We start from the raw sequence: 15,277 nt of genomic DNA on the forward strand, positions 1-15,277 counted from the left end.
ACTCTGGATGACATCACCTTGGCCTCCAGTGCTACAGTCAGAAACCTTGGTGTCATTTTTGACCAGGACTTGTCCTTTACTTCACATATAAAGCAAGTCTCTAGGACAGCCTTCTTCCACCTGCGCAATATTGCTAAAATCAGACCCATTCTATGTCTAAAGGATGCTGAAAAACTAGTTCATGCATTTGTTACCTCAAGACTGGACTACTGTAACTCTTTATTGTCAGGATGTCCCAAAAATTCAGTAAAAAGCCTCCAAATGATCCAGAATGCGGCAGCACGAGTACTGACAGGAACGAGGAAACGAGATCACGTCTCTCCTGTGTTAGCCTCTCTGCATTGGCTCCCTGTAAAATCCAGAATCGAATTTAAAATCCTCCTCCTCACCTACAAAGCCATTAATGGTCAGGCACCATCGTACCTTAAAGAACTTATAGTTCCCTATTTTCCCAATAGGACACTTCGCTCTCTAAATGCAGGTCAACTTGTGGTTCCCAGAGTTAGTAAGAGTAGAATGGGGGGCAGAGCCTTCAGCTATCAGGCTCCTCTCCTGTGGAACCAGCTCCCAGTGTGGGTTTGGGAGGCAGACACCCTCTCTACCTTTAAGATCAGGCTTAAAACTGTCTTGTTTAGTAAAGCTTATAGTTAGGGCTGGCTCGGGTATGTCCTGACCCATCCCTTAGCTATGCTGCTATAGAGCTAAACTGCTGGGGGATTCCCATGATTCACTGGGCGCTCTCTCCCTATTTCTGTCTCTCTCCCCCGCTCTCTCTCAATGACTTCATGCCATTAACTTTGTATTTTTTCTCTCCTGTAGTTTTGTGCTTCTCCTCTCTCTCCCTCTCTCTGTCCTCATTCTGCAGGTATCTCTGCCTCGGGAGCAGCAGGATCCAGATCCACCACTACTCATCTTTACTATTACTATTACCTGTCTTTATTATTAATAACGCCATTACCGACACAGCTGTTCCTGGTCTCTCTCTCTTCTCTCCCCTCTCCTCCCCCTCCCCCTCTTTCTATCTTCCCCTAAACCCAACCGGTCGAGGCAGACGGCCGCCCACCCTGAGCCTGGTTCTGTTGGAGGTTTCTTCCTGTTAAAAGGGAGTTTTTCCTCCCCCCTGTCGCCAAGCGCTTGCTCGTTGTGGGAACTGTTGGGTTTTTCTCTGTAACAAAGTAAGGTCTTGACCTTACCCTGTAAAGTGCCTTGAGATAATGTATATTATGATTTGGCGCTATACAAATAAAATTGAATTGAATTGAATTGAATATTGGCTGCCATCTGTACGCTGATGATACACAATTGTACATCTCTGTTTGACTCCATTGCACTGCTCTCTCTCATCACCTGTCTCACTAACATTAACACATGGATGTGTAAAAACCTTTGAAAAGCAGCAAGAGAAAATCTACACTTTGTGTTTGGTCTCAGCAAACAAATGAAAACACTAATCACATATTTGGGATCACTTTAGCCTCAGATCTTTAGAGGAAGAAATAAGAAATGTTTCCAAAGTCACTCAGAATCCTCACTCACACTTTTATCACTACCTGTTTAGACTGTTGTGATTCTCTGTACCTTTCAGAAACGACTGTAAAGTTGTGACATGAGATTTTCTTTGGTTTTATGTTCCATGCAGATCACTAAGCTCTTCCACTACCTTTCTTTTAGATGTCTTTTCAGTGTTTGTTGTTGCTGTGTTGTTTTAATCCTGTGTGAATCACTTTGGCCAAAGTGTTTGTAGGACACATTTTATGTATGTTATCTATATGTTATATCAATAAAGTTGAATTGAGAAACATTTTAGAGCCAAGTTTAACCTGTTGCTGCCCAGAGGGACCACCTGTCCTGCAGAGTCTGTCAGTCTTCATGTGTCAGGACAGAGAGAAGCAGCTCCACGGTTTCTGCACCGGCCTTCACTCACACTCACCTGCTCACCTGAGTGATTATCTGCTTTAATCTGAACCATGCTCTGAAACTTCATGGTCTGCACCCACACTGACAACTTGTTGCTGATTGGCTGGTTGGTGATTCCCTTGAGCCAATCACTTCCTCTCCTGGCTCCTGACCAAACAGACCTCAGTGACTCTGACTGTTGGTGGGTTGAAGAGCTGAGCAGCTGCTGATCTCCTGCAGGAACAGAAACCATCCAGTGAGCAGCAGCTCTGTGGTGAAGCAGCTCAGTGATGACAGAGGTTCAGACAGCCACTTACAAGAGGAGCATCTCTGAACACAGCTCATGATGAAGCTTGAAGTGGACGGACTCCAGTGGCAGAAGACTCAGCAGGTCACAAAGAGCTCAAAGTTCTTATCAGTGTCGTATGAAAGGACTGGAACAGGAAGGAGAGGCACACAGGTGGAGACAGGAAGAAACAGGCTCCAGCAGGACAGTTACTGTGTCTGTTTAACTTCAGAACTGTGAGGCTTCCAGATCAGTCATAGGATCTCTTCCCTGACGGTTTACGTTACCAGATGGATTTCAGAGCTGTTTAATCACAGTCCTGAGGTCAGTCATCATTTTCAGGTGGTGTCAGCTGAGAGCACAACACACACAAACACACCAGAGTCCATAACCAAACAGGTGGAGTGTGAACGCTGGATGGACCCTGCAGTGGGACGGTTTAGTTGACATGGTTTTTGTCAGGGACTCGGTCCATAGAGATTTAAACAGACAGTGACAGATCAGTGGAACCATAACACCAAGTTCTGTCAGTCAACACAATGTGGAGCTTCACAGCACAAATCTGAAATATCAGGTGTTAACAGAATGATGGGAACCAAAACAGACCGGCTGCACCGAGACACTGACCCTGCTGTTTTTACTGGTCAGCTCCCACTCTGTCAGTGACTGTGTTTCATTGTTCAGCTCGTAATCATGAAAACAACTCTCTCACTTTCTAATGAGTCAGCAGCAGAAGTCAGTGAGTCATCTGCAGTTATACATTTTAATAAACTGATGATAAAAGTTTGAGACTTTCATTTAAAATGTTTATGAGATGATTTTGGTCCAGATGCTCTGTAACTTGTTTTCCTGAAGGTCAGAGGTCAAACTGTTAATAATGGAGTCTGCATGATCAAGGTGTTACAGGAGGAGGAGGATAATCACCAGCACAACCTGGCAACCCAAATGTTTTTCTTATTAATGTTTTATAACTGAGCTGTAAACGATTTAATATTTTACTGTAATTTGTTCGTGTGTGTGTGTGTGTGTGTGTGTGTGTGTGTGTGTGTGTGTGTGTTGTTTTTCATGGTATAGACAACTGACCTGACTACACACCGACATTACGCGGACGTGAGGTAATACAGGGACTATGCTGATGTCCCTGTAATTCGCAGAGTGTATCTGTATTTGTTAGTGTCTAAATAACATCATTTCTCATTTTCTTTGAAAGTCCTTTTTTACCCGTTGACCTGATTTTCAGTGTGTCCCAGAGTATAGAACAGCGAACCCCAGAGGTGGTGGCTGCATTGCAGTTTCATACACATTTTCGATACACATTGTGCAATTTTGGCAGGCTTCTTTTTGATTGGCTGTTTTACGAATTTGGGCGGTACCTACAAAACCCTCGGTCTCAAGGTCTGCCCTCACCTCTGGGCTTTAACACTCTGGGCTCTGTGGTGGAAGCTGCAACATGGCTGCCCTGGACGATTCAAAACCTACATGTAAGCAAATATATTTGTCAATGTCAGGTCGTTTTTTCCCCATATGTTTAGTTTAATGAAAATAAAGTCAAGTTAACATAGTCTGGATATTTAAACTGGCCGTGTTAAACTAGTTTAGATTTTGCTCAACTGGTGTTTGTGCTAGAGGTTTGGCATTGGTAGAGAAAACTAGCCACGGTTGCCTCGGCTGGCGGGGGTTGATACAGTCTGAGGCAGCTAAATAGAATTACGTTTGTCTTTCAGAAAAGGCTCACATTATGGGGTATTGTGGTATGCCTTTTGTATTCAGTGTTGAGCAGCAGCTGTCTGCACTGCAGAGTTACATTTTGAGGAGGCCACACGCCCTCCTCCTAAAGCCTTCATTCAGTGTGTGGCATGTGTTCAGCCTGTGCTAGTGAGGAGGACCGCAGGTGGAGGAGAAGCGACAGGCAGGTCAGGTTTAGTTTTCTAAATAGAACAAAATAAATAAGGAAGGAAATGTATAATATTAGCACAGTTGTTGGTTTTCTTTGCTTGTGTTGAGCTGGATAGGCTAATTCAACCTGTGGCTCCAATCCTACTCGTTAAGTTAAGTGCCTGACTACTCTGTCCACAGAGAGATCAGGTGGATGAGAGGAGGAGGAGTCATATCATAATAAATGCCTCATGGATATCAAGTTTTGGGATGATGGTAATGAAACGGTGAAGTCGCACTGCACTACTAGTTGATCTAGATCTCTTTGTACTGTTGCACGCCTGAATCAGTAATTATAAGTGTAAGATAGCCGTGTTTTCCTCAGAGGTTATTTGGCTCGCATGAATTCATTACAAAAGTAGGATAAATAAAAGGAATGGTATCTGGTGCAGTGCAGAGTGTTAATGTTATTTTGGTTTAATTCGGAGTTTAATGGGAATCTTTAAACATCACTACATGAGTGGAGGGGCATCAGATCTCAGTGTGTGTGTGTGTAGTTACCTGAGTGTGATATGATGCATCAGGACAGTGGGATATAAGGACCTTTGTATAAAATGCTTTTCACAGTGTAAGTCAGTATCAGATCTGAGTGTGTGTATTAAGCAGTGACCCACCCAAATATCTTCAGAGGTCCATACAGTTTAAAGGGCCCATCCTGCATTTCAAGGTGATAGAGGTTGTCTCAGGTTGTCACTCCTGCAGGCAGGTCTCTCATCCCACAGGCAGACTGTAACTTGGGCTGCAGCTCGTGTCAGTGGTTCTTGTTCTGTCTCTGACCGACAACCAACACTTGTTAATCAATCATTATCTGGTCACTAACCAGATTAAACTGAATTACGCCTGACAGGCCTGCCCCAGTCCTAAGCATGGTCAGTTTTGTCTACTGGTTTCATTCAGAACAAGCAAATTGTTGATATGCTGTGGGGTTAGTCTGGTGTGCAGTCCATTAACTTTGAGAGTCGTGGAGGAGAATACCTGCTCAGATGGTACTGATGTCCCTGGATATTTAAATGTTTAAGTGATACTTTTTTAATTGTCAAAATTCTTATTGTCAGTTATCGGTTGCTGTGCTTAATTATGAACAACACCAGTTCCATGTGATGGATGGGAACCCAGTCACTTGTGATAAATGTGATTCTATAAAAGATCTTCAAAATTAACTACAGCAAATCTAAGAACTATAAAAGTCTAGAGTCACTCAGCAGAAAGCTGAGACCTAACTTTAGGCAGAGTCTGAAGAAGCAACTGCTTTATTGTTATTGTCATCTCTAGATCTCCAGTACAGTCTTCAAAAAAATACGACAAATAGTCATTAAACACTTCAGTAATTGTTACCTTGTCTGCTCTTGTTGTATTTTAGATGAAAATGATCCAGACTCCGCTCACCAGTCAAATGGATCCAGTCAACAATGAAAAGGTAAATTGTACATCATATTGATATTTGATTGAAATTAATTAGCTTTTTTATAGAATTTGTAGACTTTGTGACTGTGACACATCTTGCTGTTCAAATGGACCCAAATAAATGTTACAATAAAATTTCGCCAACAGTGTCAAAATCACCGCCTTGTGTGCACAACAATATCCTCCTTGGATAAGTGCATTCAGTGAGCGGGACCTGTATCCTCCTTCAAGTGGCTTGGCTATAAATGCAAAGGTGAGACATTTATTGATTTGTTACAATGTGCAGTAGTATACACTCACTCACTGGGTATACACTCAGTTTATAAGGAACTCCTAGCTAAGATTAAAGCAGTCTAATATAACATAATGAATATATAAAGGAAAAAACCATTACATCTTTTGTAGAAGCAGGGCAGCCATCCTGCAGTAATATCACCAGTTACGTCACGGGGTTGGTTGGCTTGGATAATTTCAACAAATGCGATGCTAGAAATTAAAAAGAGACAAAGGCAGTTAAAGATAGACAGTGGGCACTATTTTAACAGTCCAAAGCACATGGTTGAAACGCATGGCAGAAGTGCGTTTAGGGTATGTCCAAATCCACTTTTACTGTTTTAACGGTGGAAAAAATGGTTTCTGCACATGGTTCAAAAGGGTTGTACTTACTAAATATTTGTTACGATGAGATGAAGCTGACCACTGTGACATTGTTGGGCATGAGAGATTGTTTGTTGTGTCTCATATGATTCAGGTTCATGCTTCATATTTGCCTCATTGGCACTGCTTAGATCTTTGAATGTTATACTTGAGGTTTTCTTGAATTCACCTTTGAATTGATTGTTTGCACATTCAGTCATGTAGCTTTTAAATGGTGAAACATCCTAGCTGTTTTTGTGTATTCCAAATCACTACTATGAACAACTGAAATGGACCCACAAAGTTGAGATTAATATATTCAAAATGTGTTGCAGTTTGTTCCGGTGTCTGGCATAAATCCTGCCTCAGACGAATTACAAATGATGACTTCCACCACCCATCTCAGGTGAGTATTCATTTAGGCCTGGGCCACAGCTGTTTTCCTCACCTATCTGTATCAGTTGTGGAATCTCTTGGTTGGTTAATTCGGTAACCATGGTAACAATTTAGAGCAGCAGATGTGCAGTTCCCAGCAAAAACAGACAGAGAAAAATAAATAATAAATAAATAATCATATTGACATCTTACCAGCAACATTACTTAAAACTGACAGCTTCCAATATACAGTAGTTTCAGTGTCTGCTCTAAGCACCTTAGCATACAGGTAAGGTTAGCAGTGGCCCAAGCATTAAGGTTTCTTACATTTTTAACCCGTCTATAAAATGTTAATGACTGGCTAAAAATATTTGTTTCTCGTCATGACGGGAAAAACAGTTTTCTCAATGTTCTGGAGATGAACTGCTGAAATATCAGATGATGATCAGAACATGTCCAATGAGGAATACATACCAGACTCTGAGTCACATGATGATGATGAAGATTCAGATACAAGCATACCCTTTGTGCCTCGTCAGTCAAAAGCTGGACAGATTCAAGTAAAACTAGTAACACCCAATGCTGGAACATCTTGTGGATCTGACACAAGCATCCCAGTTGTGCCCAGCACATCAAAAGGTTGGTCACATCTTGACAGTCACATGGTTGCCGATAGCGCTGAAACATCAGACTCAACAAACTCCATAATGTATATAAAAACTCATCAGAGGAACAGCCAAAGGATGAAGCACAGGTTCACAACCCAGAATCAACACACTTGACAATGAGAAATAAAAGTTATTGTTACATTTGTGGTAAGCCACAAAGTAAAATTTCTTTATTGTTTATTATTCAGTTTGCCCAGTCACTGTACAACAGACATGGACAAGAACCTACAAAGTATGAATACATTAGACAGAACCTCCGTGGAGTGAGGCGTTTGTTGTTATGCCTGCACACAGAGTTCTCAGTACATAACTGGTACTGAGGCTGTTAAACCCTCTAACTTTCAGAGAGTTGTGCAAACTGTAAAGACAGTTTCAGGTTTTGATGAAGACAAACATTCATACGGAACACCAAGCCTTGCACTTAAATTGGGTCATACACTACACAAAATCTGTGACATTATCTATTGTAGGGCACTTATGACAGAAGATGAGGAACTGATCAAGTCCACTGACATATTCAAGAAGCTGTGCACTTCCAAGTGGTCTGAGTTGGTGTCTCACAGTGCCTTGAACACACCGACTGATGCAAAACACAACAAGCCATCAACATTACCCTTCACTGAAGATGTTCAGATTCCTCACCGATACCTTGGGAAATCAGCAGAAAAAGCCTTTTGCAGCTTGAAGGGGGAGGCCACTGCTCAGAATTATGCTGAACTTGCAAAAGTAACACTTGCACTAATCATTGTGTTAAATGGAAGACGTGCTGCGGAGGTTTCAAAAACATGCCTCAAAAGTTTTAAAGAAAGAGCCAACACAAAGCTCAATGAAGATGTCGCAATTGGGTTGTCAAGATTGAACAGAGACTCTGCAACTATTTCAGCCGAATAGAAATCATGGGAAAAAGGGGCCGAAAGGTTGCAGTTCTGTTATCACCAAGAACTGTGAATGCACTCTCACTACTGACCTGTAAAAGGGCTGAATGTGGTGTTTGTGCCACAAATGTCTTCCTTTTTGCAAGACAAAAGCAATGAGCCATTACAGAGGACAGGACTGTTTGCGAGTTCATGCAAACCAGTGTGGAGCAAAGCACCCTGAGCACCTCAGGTCGACACTTCTTAGGAAACATGTTGCCACACTCTCACAAGTCCTAAATTTAAAAAACAATGAACATGACCAGGTTGCAGATTTCCTGGGTCACGACATCCGTGTTCATTGTGATTTCTACAGATTACCAGTTCCCACAACACAGCTGGCCAAGATTTCCAAACTGCTTTTGTCAGTGGAGAAAGGACATCTTTCCAACATGCAGGGGAAATCACTGGATGACACTGAAATTGAAGGTTTGTACATTGGCACTGACAGATATTTTCTGAGTGTTTCTTTTTCTGAATGTTAAGTCAGGTGCATCTAGACACTTCAGATCTGTGGTCACCACCCTTTTCCAAGCAAATATAACGTTTCATGTCGAAATATAAGACAAGGTCTTCAGTTCAGAAACACAGAAGCAATAATTCAAAACATAATGGTTTATCAACTGTCAGTCATATTCTGATACCATTATCACATTGTGTAATTATTATACACAATTTTGTCCAAATTAATTATAAAATACAGAGCCTATGAATTCCTCATATTTATGTTTGTAATGTAATGTAATGTAAGTGTAGACAAACACAGTGTGCTCAGTCTCATCCTTTTTATTTTTTTGCTTGTGTTTTTTGTGTCCTCCTCAGTCTCTGAGATCTTTGTTGTGAGGCCTGGTTCACATCACCTCATGTTTCTCTTTATAATCTTTATATGTCTTTGTATGTCTTTATACAGTGTTTCTAACACACAACCTCCAGTCTGGTGTCACTGACTGACTCCAGAGGTCTGTACTATGAAGCAGGATTTATGGTTATCAAGGTAACCTCAGGTTGAACTCAGGTTTAACTTAAGTTCAGAGGATCAACAGCCAAACTACTGACCAATCAGATACCAATCCAGACTGGAAAGCCTTAGTCATCAGCTCTACAGAATGAAGTTTAATAATAAAGATCAGTAGATGTTTGTATAGATCAGTGGATGTTCTGCTGTTGGAGTCTTTCCATGTGTCCACAGAGCTGCTAACAGAGGAGAGTTTATCACTAAATAACTCCATCAGAACTATTAGAGCTTCATCTGAACTGAACACAGATTCTTGACACTGAAGAAGCTGTGACGCTCCTCTTCATCACTGCAGCTCAGAATAACATGAGGAGACTCTGTGAGCAGAACTGGAAATAAGAACTAATCCTCTGATATCTTTGATCAGATCATAGATTGTCAGATTATACTTGTTTGTGTTCATAATTTTTTTCCCTCATATAAAACAACGACGTCTCTGTCCCTGAAGGTAAGCCAAATTTGATTGTAAAGCAAAGGACACATAAAAGCATGCACCACATCTGTAAGAAAAAAAGATTGATCTTAATTTAAAAAAATTAAACTGTCAAATAAGTCATAAAGCATAATCCAGTCAGTGTGAGATCACATGAAGAAACCAAAGACATTGAGGAAGCCTAAATCCAGAGAGCAACTGTGGCAAGTTCTTCAACCTAACCTGCAAAACTGTGCAGGTGTACCAAGAGGAAGTGGTGTTGGTGGTGGTGTCAAAGGCAAAGGGATCAATCGTCAGATTTAGGTTTTTCTTCTCTGTACTGCATCTTGTACATTACTAATTGATAGGTTATAAAGTATTGATGTACTGTTTTTAAAGCATCTGAACTATAATTTCAGTGTCTAAAATTTTTGCACAGTGTTTTATATGCAGTATTTCCATTCCGTACGCTTGGAACACTCTGCCGGCCACGTGTGCATGTCTGCTGCATCATTGCAACTGCCAGATTTGTCTTTCTACATAAGAGTTTGCCTTGATTTGTCTTTACCCTCGTTCAGGGCAAGGCACACACATCCACAGAGAGAGGGAGTGCTTACCTGTAAAATCATGTCTGTGTCATATTCAGATTCAGTCTCGGCATGGAAGCTATAGTGAGAGGTGGCAATTTTATGTAATGTTGCTGGTATGATGTGAATACGACTATCAACATGTTTTTCCAGTCTGTTTTTGCTGGAACTACATGGCACATGTGAAAAATAAGTGAGATACTAATACTACAAATACCTGTATGTGTGTGTAGCCTGTGTGTCGAGACAGTGCCCCTGTTGGTGGGACTGTGGTATCGCACCCCCTACTAAATAATTCACACGTGTATGATTCAGAGCTTTTCACTGGCTGGCCACTGGAAGTCCCCATGATACAGGGTTTTGTCAAATCCACTGTTTCAATCTGATTTAAACACAGAATTGTCGGTTATCCAGGAAACGTCAGCTGCCATAACTTCACCTTTACTTTAACTTTTGGTGCAGACAAGTTAATGAACTACCCTCATCTTTTATTTCAGAGTATCAATTTAAAACACACAAAAAACTGATTTTGAAATCCTACTGCATTTTTCATTTTATAAAAAGCCTTCCCTAGCATTATTAGTTTTGATTGATCAGTTACTTTGATGCATTGATAAATTATTGTCTATGTCAGCACTTTAGCTGACTGTCATGAAGTAATGCTGTGGGGCATTAGAATTCTAATTTCCAACATACAGATGAATTAGATCAGATACTGTACTGTGTTGGATGCCTGAAACATACCAAAATGAAAAAGAAAAGATTATATGTTTTCAAGGCAAGAAATTCTAAAACAAAACATGATGTTGCAAAGAACACATAAACGCCCGCTTTTGCTCTTTGGCTCTTGGCTGCCCTCATTTCTTGATCTGACGTAACCTTTGTAGGCTGTTATCTTTTCATGTTTGTGCATGTGCATGTGGCGGTTCTTACAAATGTAAATATGCATCCTATGATAGTGCATGTGATAATGTCTCTCACTAGTGACAACTACAGTGTGGTTGAGATAGTGAGAGAAGCAACGCATCAAAACTCAATGCTTCAAATAGATCATGTTCAGATATGTATAAAGTGACTGGTCTAAGACAGGGTTCAAATACAAGTTTCACTAGTTATGGCTGACAAGTTTTTCTAAATATAGCAGCACTGTCACTGTTGCTATTCCCACCTATGCTTTTCTCCCCTATCACTAATTAGAGTGGAGGCTTTAAGTCAGGTGATCTGATCAGCCAGTAGTCTTACGATCGACGACACTAAACCGTCTAAATAAAATGTATAGTGTAAAGTGACTGAAGACATTATCCTCTGGCCTTTGCAGGAGATGGCAGCAACAAGGTCCTGGAGGAACAAGCTAAAACCTAAAGATGAGACTGTGTATTTTTCATCCATGTGTAAAGACAAGGATGGTTTTGATGTTAAGTACATTAACTCATACAAAGGTGAGTCACACAGGCCTATGTTAAAGCATTGTTTACATTGTGTCACTTTTCCTGAGTAATCATTTGTTGTTTAGGTCGAGAGTGTTCAGCTGCCGGCACTTTCACAAGGGAGATTTCCTTGTTGAATACAGAGGATAAGTTATAACTAAACAAGACTATGAAAGCAGACTCTGACTGTACCATGACGGACTTCAAGTTTTTACTTTTGAATTTCGTTTCAATGGAAAACAATTTTGGAATGTATATTGCTATATTTATTATGCTGCTGTGCTATAAGTCACCCATAAATATAAACTCTGCTTTTTCTTATTCTATGGTTGTAGAAATAGTAGAAGAATAAAGGAGATTAGTAATCCTTCCAGAAACATGATTCCTTAATTGTACAGTGAAACTTGCATTAATTGCTTGTGTGTGTCAGTATATATTTTTACACTTTGTAACATTGTGTTCTTGCTGCTTCAGGATTGATGCTGCCAGAGAAGATGGCTCCCTTGGGAGCCATCTCCTTGGGAAAACAATCACAGTGGATGGAAAGCCCCATCTGTGCTTATTTGCACTAAAGGACATCAGTCCCGGAGAATAGATCACATACAGCTATGGAGATTGTGACTGGTCACGGAGAAGCAAAGTATTTACAGATGGAACTTAATTTTCACAATGAACGAGCACTTACAGCCTACTATCTTTTAACACCACTTTCTTAGAAAAATCTAGCTAGAAATCTTTTCCACTCTGTGCAAGCTATTCATGTTATGCCTAGTGACTGCTGCCAGGAAGATGATCTGTCACTGATTCAGGAAGTGAATATTGTACCTCAATAATTCTAATATACTTCTATGTATTCAAGTGAATACACAGTTTACCATTTTTACAATTTCTGTATCAATCGTATGGAGATGTTCATGTATAAGTCATTATATTGAGTGTGAAACTGAACTGAATACCATTACTGATCATTGTTTCAGCAATATTTGGTATGATCTGTGAAGTTTCATGACCTCCTCTTCTATAGTCACTGTAGTATGCTGTGAAGCTGTTAAAACACAGTTCAGATGTAGCTCGATAATATCTTGTCAATTACATAAAGGTTGAAATGAAGATTAAACATGAACCTAAGTGTTGGGATTGACATGGAGGAGTTTATCATTTTTTTCTTCTCAGCAATTGACAAAAACACTGGTGGGATGGACAAAGTGCACAGCAGAAAGCAAGTGCGCAAACAACCAGGTAAAAGCACACAGACACACACAGGGAAGAACCTACTGCTGAATCATGTTTGAGAGCAGAGACTTCCTGCAGATTTAATAGGAACTGTCAATAAAGTTTTGTTCTTCACGAGGCAGGCCACCGAAGCGTCTGGATAATTACTGTATTAACATTAATATCACTAATTTACTGTCACAAGTAGGATTTCAGATGTGTTGTATACAGTTGCAGGACAATCACTGGAGGGTATTGAAAAATTCTGTTTACATCAGGATGAAGGCTGCAGGATTCTGTGTAAAATACACTGCTCAAAAATAATTGAGGGAACAATGAGATCACACATTGGATCTCAATGAAGAAAATATTCAAGTGGAAAGTCTTTACTCAGTAATACTGTGTAATACGTTTAGAACAAAATGATGTAACAACAGTCACTGGAAACAAAAATCATCAATCCATTGATGCCTATCTATTAGAGACATGGGAAAGATGAAATTAATTTTACAGGTGAGCAATGATACTGTCTTGTTTCTTTAAGATTTTTTTAGCTAGTGCCAGATCAAGTGAAAAACATAGTGTTAATATACAATTATAAGAACAAGCCCAGTGCAGTTATATAACCCATTTAAAAAAAAAAAATTTAGACTTAACAGAACAAACAAAGTAAAGAGAACTGAGTGTTAACCCCAGTGTTTGGGAATCTGTTTTCCTCTTTTGTAGTGTTTCTTGAAAATGCTGATGAAAAGGAGGATCCTAGGAGGAAACCAAAACGGCAGTGGTCTCCAACAGAGGTCGCAGCGGTAATGAGACATTTTAGAAACCACATCAACAAGGGGAAACTAGCCTCTATGATTGAATGCAAACAGTGCAAGACTGCTGAGCATCCTTCTCTGGCTCGTCGCTCTATTCACAACATAAGAGACTTTGTCAGGAATCGGGACTTAATGGTCAAAAAAACAAAAGACAGTCACTGAATACTGAGTTTTGTTTATATTTTTTATGTTTATGTGAAGGTCTTTTTGAAATGTTATGTGAATGCTGTGGTATGTCCTGATATCTATTAATAGATCATGTAGATACACAGATAGTGAGTCCTTTAATGTGTGGTATGAAAGTGTGGTTTCACATTTGCATCACTATACAAAAATACTATAAATACAGTATCTTTTAAATTGCACAATGCACAGTGCTGATGTACTATGCACTGTGTAGAACAATTTGTCTTCATATAATAGGTGTGTCCTTTTAATACACAATGCGTTCACTTTTGTGTTTGTGTTTATCCATGTTCTATTTATTCATGTTTGAGCCTTTAATACACTAAAGCCCTTCTCAATTATTTTCTGTTACACACCCCTAGGAAGAAGAACCCCCCCCCCGCGCTATACTATAGATAGTATAATTTGTCTATAAAATTGTTATAAGTACACCTCTGCATAACATTGTATCCTTATTAACATTAAAGAAAACAAAAAAAGAAAGAAATATAGATCAACTTATAATCAAGAATAACTTTATTAACTTTGTTTTTTAGTCTGTAACAGAAAAGATTTAAATCAATTTGCCTGAAATTCAAAAAAAATGTAATCCTTATTTAAACTATAAAAATTTTTTGACCGACTGCCATTTGATACTGAAAAATAAAATTAAATAAAATCAATAAATAATAATAAATTCAAACTGATCAGCAACATGCACTCAGGAGCACAATATATCAAATATGTTAACCTACAAAACAAAAATGAATAAAACAATTTGTGCTGATTTTTGTTATCAAAATGAGGAAGTCAGGATTAATGGCTACAATGAGCACGTTTTGCAGTGCACAGCTTTTGGAAGCGGGGTTTGAAGCATGATACTGCAACTCTCAGCTCCTGCTCAGTGTTTAGCTGGGACCTGTACTTGGTCTTCAGTGCAGCAACAGCAGAGACGCCAGTCTCACAGAGATATTATGTTGCAAAAGGAAGAAGAATGCCCAAAGCCTTCTGCCCTCAGAGTGGATACTGCCTCTCTGCACTCAGCCAGAATTCACTCAGTGTCTGTGATGTGAACCTCAGTCTCCATGTGGAGTCAGACGTCATGTCAGTGAACTGGTCCTCCTCTGCAGAGCTGAAACCAGTTGGAGCTGGTGCATTGAAAGGATCTGTCACCCAGTCATACTGGGAACTGTTTTCAGGGAAGTACTTTTTAAAGAATCCCATCAATGATGAAATATGCTGCTTGATATATGGAATCACTGAGGGGGCATCATAGTCAGTGGTGTCAACAAATTGATGCAGGTTCTCGAATGAATCAGTATTTCCTTCATCAAGTCCCTGCCCCACATTGCAAGCTTTCGAGTGAGAGAGCTGATCTCGTCTGTGACCTGAGGGAGGTGTTTATCTTTCCCTTCAAGCTGTAGATTTCGTTCATTTAGCCTCCACTGGTGCTCACGCTCCATAAACATTCTTGTCTGCTCTCTGAGCTCAAAAACCCGGGACGAGACTTTTCCTCGTGACAGCCAC

At 40.0% G+C, this 15,277-nt stretch overlaps 2 protein-coding genes and 1 long non-coding RNA gene across 5 annotated transcripts in view; 2 read left to right on the top strand and 1 right to left on the bottom strand.

The window, feature by feature from the left end:
* Window positions 1-15,277, top strand: part of LOC139609597 (NLR family CARD domain-containing protein 3-like) — a 267,945-nt gene that overhangs the window by 228,278 nt on the left and 24,390 nt on the right. The gene's annotated exons all lie outside the window — the stretch shown is intronic.
* The window catches only part of LOC139609635 (protein NLRC3-like), a 243,837-nt gene that overhangs the window by 71,671 nt on the left and 156,889 nt on the right, over window positions 1-15,277 (bottom strand). The window lies entirely within an intron of this gene.
* Window positions 2,409-9,303, top strand: LOC139609750 (uncharacterized). Of its 3 annotated transcripts, XR_011685342.1 has the most exons (5): window positions 2,409-3,663; window positions 5,478-5,534; window positions 5,669-5,774; window positions 6,493-6,563; window positions 8,431-9,303. It is a non-coding gene; the product is annotated as an uncharacterized lncRNA (long non-coding RNA). The 3 variants fall into 3 exon arrangements; XR_011685341.1 differs by lacking the exon at window positions 2,409-3,663 and having other exon boundaries at window positions 3,768-5,534; XR_011685340.1 differs by lacking the exon at window positions 2,409-3,663 and having other exon boundaries at window positions 3,768-5,774.

Source organism: Trachinotus anak, unplaced genomic scaffold (genome assembly GCF_046630095.1).
Source record: "Trachinotus anak isolate AG129_WGS33_773 ecotype Australia unplaced genomic scaffold, CSIRO_AGI_Tana_v1 ptg000026l, whole genome shotgun sequence".
Lineage (NCBI taxonomy): Eukaryota > Metazoa > Chordata > Actinopteri > Carangiformes > Carangidae > Trachinotus > Trachinotus anak.